Source organism: Echinops telfairi, unplaced genomic scaffold, assembly GCF_000313985.2.
Source record: "Echinops telfairi isolate 266 unplaced genomic scaffold, ASM31398v2 ScPeMD7_1713;HRSCAF=2227, whole genome shotgun sequence".
Lineage (NCBI taxonomy): Eukaryota > Metazoa > Chordata > Mammalia > Afrosoricida > Tenrecidae > Echinops > Echinops telfairi.
In genome coordinates this window covers 968184-976486 of record NW_022105611.1, presented here as the reverse complement: position 1 = coordinate 976486, position 8303 = coordinate 968184, and the positions used below count along the sequence as shown (strand labels likewise).

General features: G+C 48.1%; 1 protein-coding gene across 1 annotated transcript in view; it reads left to right on the top strand.

Moving 5' to 3' along the window:
• The window catches only part of FAT3 (FAT atypical cadherin 3), a 684233-nt gene that overhangs the window by 650317 nt on the left and 25613 nt on the right, over window positions 1-8303 (top strand). The window lies entirely within an intron of this gene.

Genomic DNA, 8303 nt, shown 5'->3' with positions numbered 1-8303 from the left:
CCTGCTCCCCAGGCGAGGCTGGAGCTGGCACCACAGAGCCAGACGCACAGCTCCCTCTCGGCCTCACTGATCTTTCGGGCCACAGCCTTGATTAAGTATGTGGTAGAACCCCGGTGGCATGGCGGGTTAAGTACTCGGTTGCTAACTGGCCCCGACCCCCAGCAGCTCACCAGAGAGCCCAAGATGTGACAGTGTCCTTCTGTAGGGCTCTGCAATCCTCTGGGGCCAGGTCTACTCTGTCCCATGGGGTAAAGATAAGTCAGCATCAATTCGACAGAGGTCGGTTTGTTGTTTGGGGTTTGGGCGCGGTTTTAAAAAATATTTGTCTACTTGAGCCCCCCAAAATCACTCACTGCAGGGTGAGTAGTGGTTGGCCATACGGCCTCTCCCTGGATGGACACACTGATGAGAGACAGAGGCTTAGGAGATGCACGGTGTCTGTTGGCGGTACAGGCGGTTCCTTGTCAAAGGTCAGGTGTGAGGCCACCCAAGCGTGCCTCAGAAGCAAGGCCTGGTGATCTACCTCCCAAACGTTTATGGAAAAGACCCTGTGGTTTATGGAGGACACATGGGCTGACCAGCAAACAGAATGCTGTCCACAAGAACTAGGGAACTAGTCCGCGGGGCAGGGCGGGGTGAACTCACCCCAGGATTAGGAAAGACAGCTGCTCTTGAAACGTGCGTGTTGAAAATAAGACCAGTGATTGCACTGTAGAGCAAGAGAAAGTTAAGAATACAAAATAAAAAAAAGGAATTTTACATGAAGGGTCGGGACAGCAGCCCATGAAGGCATGATGCATTTACCTCCCAATTTTTTTTCTCCAAAAGACACATCCTGAAGAACAAAGAACCATCTAATGGTGCCACCCCCCCTCTGTGGCACAGACCCTCAAAGACTGATAGAGGATTTCTACTGTTGGGGGGGAAAGGCCGAGGTTATTTTGGTCCTGCGAGGCTGCAGATGAAGGAACCCCCTGACTTCACCCAGATCTATGCTCGTGGAAACTAGGTCAGGCTCTCCCCTGTTCCCCCGCTCAGCTGCCTGCTCCTCGCCGCCGACCCCTGCTTTTGCTTCAGCCCCTGGGCAGGGTCGCTCAGCGGTGGTGTGATTAGCGAATTTAAACCTTCCACACAGATTACTTAGCGATTCTGCTGCGCATATTACCATCTAATATTCACGCAGCCCAACTCCAAATTTAGAGTCATTTTATTATTAGAACGTTATAAACTGCCCAGGAAATGATGCAGTGCCCAAAAGCAGAGACCAAAATTATTTAGACTTGCATATGTTACTTCCACAATGAGCGCCAAGTACCCTGGGGGGAGATTTCTGCCATCTCGATTTAAGAAATCTATTTGCTGTTTTTACTGTCTCAGCAGTATATGTAAATAAAGGGTGGTTATGGTGCCATAATTCTCACATGATGGGCAGTAACTATACTTCCGCGGTTCCGTAAACCTGCCCCTTATGACAAGTCCTGACCACTTTTTCACCAGGCACAACAATTCTGCTAGTGCAAGCCATCTACGAGATATAAAAGGAGCGTATAATTAAATTGGGTTGAAATAGAACACCATTCCGTGTCAAACACTGGTTCCGCAGCCGCAAATCATAACACACTTTCAACGTTGTTGTTGCTGGCAAAGCCGAGCACTTCCGCAAGGGGTTATCTTTAAAAATAATAACGATGATTACTGTCTGAAAGGAAGGGACTCGGGGCTCCAGCTCTGCCATGTGCATTTTAGTTTTTCTCAAAAATTGCCACCAAATCTTGAAGCTCTGTGTTCCAATGCAGGTGCATTCGCTAAATGGCAACGGCCGACATAAGAAATAATACTTCCCTCTGTTTCTTAACCTTTCTGTTGGATTAGCCACATCCAGGAACAAGGTCTCACCTGCTATAAGCCCAACTCCTGGAGCTCCTTTCCTCTCCCCGTGGCCTGTCCCGCCTCTGGAGCATGCTCTCTCCTCTTTCTCTGCTTTCCACGTTCTCCGTGACTGGACTTGGATTTGGGATTTCTCTCCAGGGACCCACCCTTCCAAGGTGATTGAGGCTCTTAGCTCAAGTCTCTTCTCCCGACAGTCCTACAATGGAGAAAGTCTTCTCCCTCCTCCATCTCCAGAATTCTATTGTCTTAAGAGCCTATTGCCTCAAGTTTCCACGCTTCTATAGCTGGGGCTGGGGGTGGAGTGGGGCAGGAATCCAGGGTGACACAAATGGTTAAGGTCTGGGCTACAACTCACTCAAAAGGCTTGGTAGTTTGAATCCACCCAAGGTCCGCTGGAAGAAAGGTCTGGCGATCCATTTCTGAAAGATAGCTCCACGGATCACAGTTCTACTAAAACATATGGGTTGCCCCAAGTCCGAATCAGCTTGATGCTAACTGGTTTGGATTGTTTTCTAGGGGCCCTCTCTGTAGATGTGGTTCTAAGCCAGTAGTCTTATCTCAGTGGACCCCTGGGTACTAAGCCCAAGGCAGAGAATAACCTGGCCAGAAACCCCATCAAGAGAGCATCCGCTGCTCTCCTGGGTAGAGGGAAGGCTCAGGGGCCTTCTGATGCGTGAGGAGGTGCCTACCTGCTACCTGCTACCGGGAAGAGGTCTTCCGTACCAAAGAAATGTCTCTCTTATTCCTTTATGTCAAAGCAAGGTATGCTTGGCCTCTAGAACCCAGCTGCAAGTTTCCTGAAATCAGTGCCCCCCAAAAAAGCAGAAACAAAAGTGCCAGTTATTTATCCTTTCCATTATAACTATGAACTGTGTCATGTATGACGAATAATAGTGTTGCTTCAAGTAAGGGGAAGCCCATCACAGTGGTGGGTAACAGTTCAGCATGAATAGAGAATGAGTCTTTAACAGAAACATGGCCATGCCTTCAGAACCTCTTCTTGCAGCCAGGGAGGTCCAAGAAACTAATCCCTCCTGGAGGAAGGCAATCTTGCATCGCTCTCTCAGAGACTAAGATGCATACAATACTCAACAGGAAACCAGAGCTAGAGAAAGGCTGGGGAGAGGTGCTTAAAGTAGGACTCCCTGCACATGAGGGTGCTGATAGAGCAAGCTTACCATTGGCTCGCCTCACTGTTGTTTGGACCCCATGCACTGTGGTGCACCAAAATTCCAGAGTAATTTCTTCTTTTTTTTTTTTTTCAAAACCATCTCCATGACTGATGGAAAATCCTGGGATATTGGTCCTTGGCTCTCCTGGCGATGGTCTTCACTGTCATCCTGCAGTTTTCCCAGCACATTGTCCCAGAACATCCATGCTCCTTAAGCAGGCAACCCACAGCAAGAAGCATGATTGTTCAGAGCAGCAGAATTCTGCCCCAACCATAATCAGACCCTTGGCATGAAGGGAGGGGAGCTGTGTCTGCTAGCTTGGAATGACATGGTCAGCATGTTTGGCCAGCCTTATAATTGTGACTGGGCCAGGCACAAGCCATAGAAACCCCAGGGGAGCCCAGGCCCGGAACGCTGACTTGTAATGAGAGTAAATAAGACTCTGTAAATCAACCACAGAGGGGAGGCTTGCTCTTGGTAAAGCCTTCAAATTATATAGATTTCATAAACATGAACTGGAAATAGCAACTACCACGGAGAAGAAATAGCCCAGTCCTACTCTGACCCCGGGGTTTCCAGACCCAGTGGGCTGGGAGCAGCCGGGGCACCCCCACTATCGGAGTCTGAAGGTACACTAAGGAGTGCACATTCTTCCATGCCTACACCTTTCCCTGGTCAGCTAAACCTGGTGGCGCCTGAGCTGTAACTTGGTTAAAAACAACGAAGTAGGCAAGGCAGTGAGTCAGCAGTCAGAAACGGTCATGGAGACAGCTCTGCCTGAGATCAGAAGCCTAACTCCTAAAAGACAACTGGGTAACACTGGAATTTTTGGTAAAAGCTACCATTTTATAGGCAGTTAGTTACCTTGTGCTTGTGTTGACCTTGCAGGTGCTTGGCGTTTAGTTTTCATGGCAATGCCCTGGGGTGGGGGTAGTGTCCCTCCACCTCCACCCAGGTTATGAGGAAACAAGCCACAGAGGTTAAGTACCTGCCAGGATTTGACGCAGGTTTGTAGAACTCCACTCTAAGCTGGGCTCTTATCGCTTGCTATTCGACCCACACCAATGGAGTTGATTCAGCCTTGTTTCAACCCTACGGGACAGCACAGCACAGCCCCCTCACGCTTCTGAGGCTGTAATCTTTACAGAAACAGAAAGCCTCATCTTTTTCCCTCAGAGTGGCTGGTGAGTTCGAACTGTTGCCTCTGTGGTTAGCAGCCCATTGTGTAACTCACTACACCACCAGGGCCCCTCCTTAAAGGTCCTTGCTCTCCCGAGGACCAGCAGAACCCAAAGCACTGGGGAAGTTCTAAATGCAAATAACTGGCCACTCCCCTCGTGCACAGCCAACATGGAGGATTACACGGGACTCAGATGATGAACAGATTTCAGCAGAGCTTCTAGACTGAGAAAGGCTACTTCTTTTGTTTGTTTTATTTTAATTTTTATTGTGAATTGGGTGATGGTTTACAGAGCAAATAATCAAAGGCTTATATTTAGTAATTTATACACAGTCCATTTCATCTCATCCATCACAATCCACTCAATGTAACAGCCTCTCCCCATGTTTTCTGACCCTCCTCCTCCTCCTTTCCTGACCCTTCTGAGCTATGTCCTGGGATAAGTGCTGCTCCCTTGATCCCAAATGGCTGGCCATTTGAAGGTGTTTCGTCTCAGTAAGGTTATTGTTCCCCTTATCAGCCATTGGGTCCATTTCCTCAGAGTGACCCTGTAGGACAGGGTAGAACAGCCTCGGTGGATTTCTAAGACTGTAATTCTTTACGGGAGTAGAAAGCCTCATCTTTCTCCCAAGGATATGCAGGTGGTTTTGAACTGTTGACTTTATGGTTAGCAGCCCAACGCGTAACCACTATGCCACCAGGGCTCCTTTGTTACCCTTATATACCAGCGTCTTATTTGGCTGAAATGTAAACCATAGGGGTGAGTTCAGTTCAAGACCCAAAGGGTGACCAAGGGCCAGAGTCTCCTGAGCTCCAGCTATCTCTAGCTGACTAGCAAGCCTAGTCTCTTTTACAATTTTGAGTTTTGTCCCATATATCTCTCCCACTATATCCAGGATATAACTGTTAAGAAAGGCCTGGAATCTACTTACGCAAGTGCTACAAATCCCAGTAGTTCTCACCTACAATTGCTGGTGGGACTGGCACAGGGCTGAGCAGCCTGTCACTCCCTTTTGAGTGGAGCTGCCATGCACTGGGGCCCATTTGGTGGCAGCTAACACCACCACACCCCAGCGCAGACCCCCTAATCAGAATGTGCATTGTGACAAGGTCTTCCTGTGACACTGATTTCTCTCCCTTTCTCTGAACATCCCTGAAACTGGAATGTTCCTGTTTCCTCATCATATAGAGTGTGGCTCTCACACTAGTGTACACCCACATCACCCAAGGACTTTGTAAAAATGAGACCTGGTTATGGATGAGACCCTTGACTTTCAAGGAAAACAGAAAGAACAGTTTTACTTCCCTCCATCATCTGATGCCTGACTCGGAGGACATGGTATAGACCAATAGAAATATCATTCTAGGAGGTCACCGGGTCATATCTGCAAAGTCCTTAAATTTGCTGCCAAGAAAAGTTTGAAGAAAGAGGGGTGGGATGGGAGGGAGAGAGAGAGGGGGAAAAAGGTATAGAGTCTGAATCTACAAGGATCAGGCATCTCTATTTTTAATAGGCCCCCGAGATGATCCTCTGCACACCTGAGTTTGAGAACCCCTTGGCATTTAGGAATCCCAGCAGATTTTGTATTTGCTGGAATATGAGTCGATGAATTCCAGGAGAGGTGAGCGGACAGACATAACTCACTCACTCACTCACTGCTATTGATTCATTTCTGACTCATAGCAACGCTATAGGACAGAGTATAAGCGTGCTTGTGGGTTTTTTGAGGCTGTGAATCTTCACAGGAATAGAAAACCTTCTCTCTCTTTCATTGAGCAGCTAGTGGGTTTGAACCACTGACCTTGCAGTTAGCAGAGCAATGTGTAACCCACAACAGGGCTCCTAATCAGACATAAGACATCAGAAATCAAAAACTGTACAGCTTACTTTGTTTCTGTTTTAATAGAAAAGTAACTTTGTTCCTCAAAAGTGAGCTTTGGGTGTCTCTGAGCCCCACTTCTCAGGCTAAAGTAACACATGCGCTCTCTTCTAGACAATTGTGGGTGTCCAAGCAAGCAAACTGCAGGAGGCAACAAGTTCGTGGGTGTGACTTATTAGACATAGATGTGTTTTCACTCACGGTGCTGCTGAGTCTTGGTGTCCTTAACTTGGGAAGATCTAGGTAAATCCACTCCTCCAACTTGTAATCAAAGTGCCTTCTTTGCACTGTGTTAAATGCTGTCTCTTTAACACGTGTGCTCCACTCCTTCACAGCCAATTTAAGAGGAGTCAGCAGGGCTCTGTTTGTGCTCAGCCCTCAGCTCAAGAGGATGGAGAGAGGAAGAAGCCAGGTTCTTCCTTTATTATGAAGTTATTATGGAGAGACTTTGTCTTTATTTTGCAGTTTGTGAAAAATAATTTTTTCAAAGTGATTTTCTTCTGGGTATAGAGTTAACCTTTGTGAAGGACTTTCATCAGTTAGTCTTGCCCTTGCCTGAATGTCTTCCTTCATTTCAAATACTGCACTTCTGACAATCACATAATGTGAGCAATTAGTATTTATTGGAAACATTAGCATCTTGGAAAAACTTCATGGTGACAACATTAATACTATAGATCCCAACAGAATCCAGTTGTGTGCAGACACAAAAGAACAGGCTAGATAAAGTCACAAAGACTGGAAGAGGCAGAACTGTGTTCAATCCCAGGTCCCACTGACCCCAAAGTTCATGACCTCAATCCCTAAGAATGACCACTTCTGGGTTTGCGAGGAATTCTCTCTAAAACAGTGGAAAGGGGGTCTAGGAACCCCTCTTTTCCTCACCCAGGGTCTCCCACACTGAGCAGGAATGGGAACTCACTGAGGCCCTGCTCCAGGATCCCACTTGTGTCCTTGGGGTCCTGAGTGGCCAACACAGGATGGTCAGAGGACCCCTGATGAAAACCTGCCTTGCCTGGCCAGGGGAGGAAATGGGCTCATACAGCGCTTTCCTGGCCTCCGTAGAAACCCCAGATGCCCCCAGTAGGGAGGAAGTGCCGATACTGATGGGCCTTTCCCTGTGCCTTGGACATCACATGTGTTAGCTTAGGGGGGCACCCTCTGTAGGTCTGTTTAAACAGATGTGGGGGACCTGGGGTGGGGGGTGAGGAACAGCAGTGAAAGCCATAGACAGAGGGAACCCATGCTGCCCGATTATCTGTGCAGCTGGGCCAGCTCTTCCCTAGGCCTCAGTTTCCATATCTCAAACCCAGGTGCTCTGTGGAGTCCCCTCCAAATTGATGGCAAAACACCAGGCTGGGAGGGGCTTCAGACAGAGAGGGGTTGGGCATGGGGAGAAGCTGGAGACGGACGAAGTCCAATGGCTCAAGCTTGCACTGAGGGCTCACCCTGGCAGAGTACTGGGCTATGTGCAGCCCCCGAATACTCAGCATTGTGCCCAGAGAAGGTCAGGCTAGAAGTTGAGCATTTACTGTGTGACACTGTGAACCACAAGGTCAGTAGTTCAAACCCACCAGCTACTCCTCAAAAGATAAGGCTGTCCGCTCCTGTAAAGATTTACAGCCTCAGAAACCCTATGTAGGATCACCAAGAGTTGGAATTAACTTGAGGGCAGTGGGTTTATTTTTCGGGTTTAATGTTATTAACACATTAAATGCTTCCAGATCTTCACAGAATCTATTAGAGCCTCAACCCAATGTTATAACATGAAAGGCAAGCCAGCTTGCCTTCTTGGGAAAGTTACAGGTCTCACTTTCAAAGATTTTGATTTTACAGGGCTTATAAGGCGTTGCAAAGAACCCTGGTAGTGTAGTGCAGGGGGTGGGGGTTGTCCCCAGTGGCCTGCTCACCTCAAGATTGGCAGTTCAAACCTACCAGCCACTCCAAGGAAGAGAGATAAGACTGTCTGTTCCCAGAAAGATTTACAGTCTCAGAAACCCTATCTAGGGTCACCTTGAGTCCAGTCGACACAATGGCCAAGGTTGGGGTAAGGCAGTGCATGCGCCTGTTGGCGTGTGAAGAGCAAGTGTCAGTGACTACAGGTTTAAATGGAGAGATAAAGTTGGAGGTCATGATCAGCAGTTGAGCCCATGCCTACTCGTGGTTCGCAGGCTGACGTGA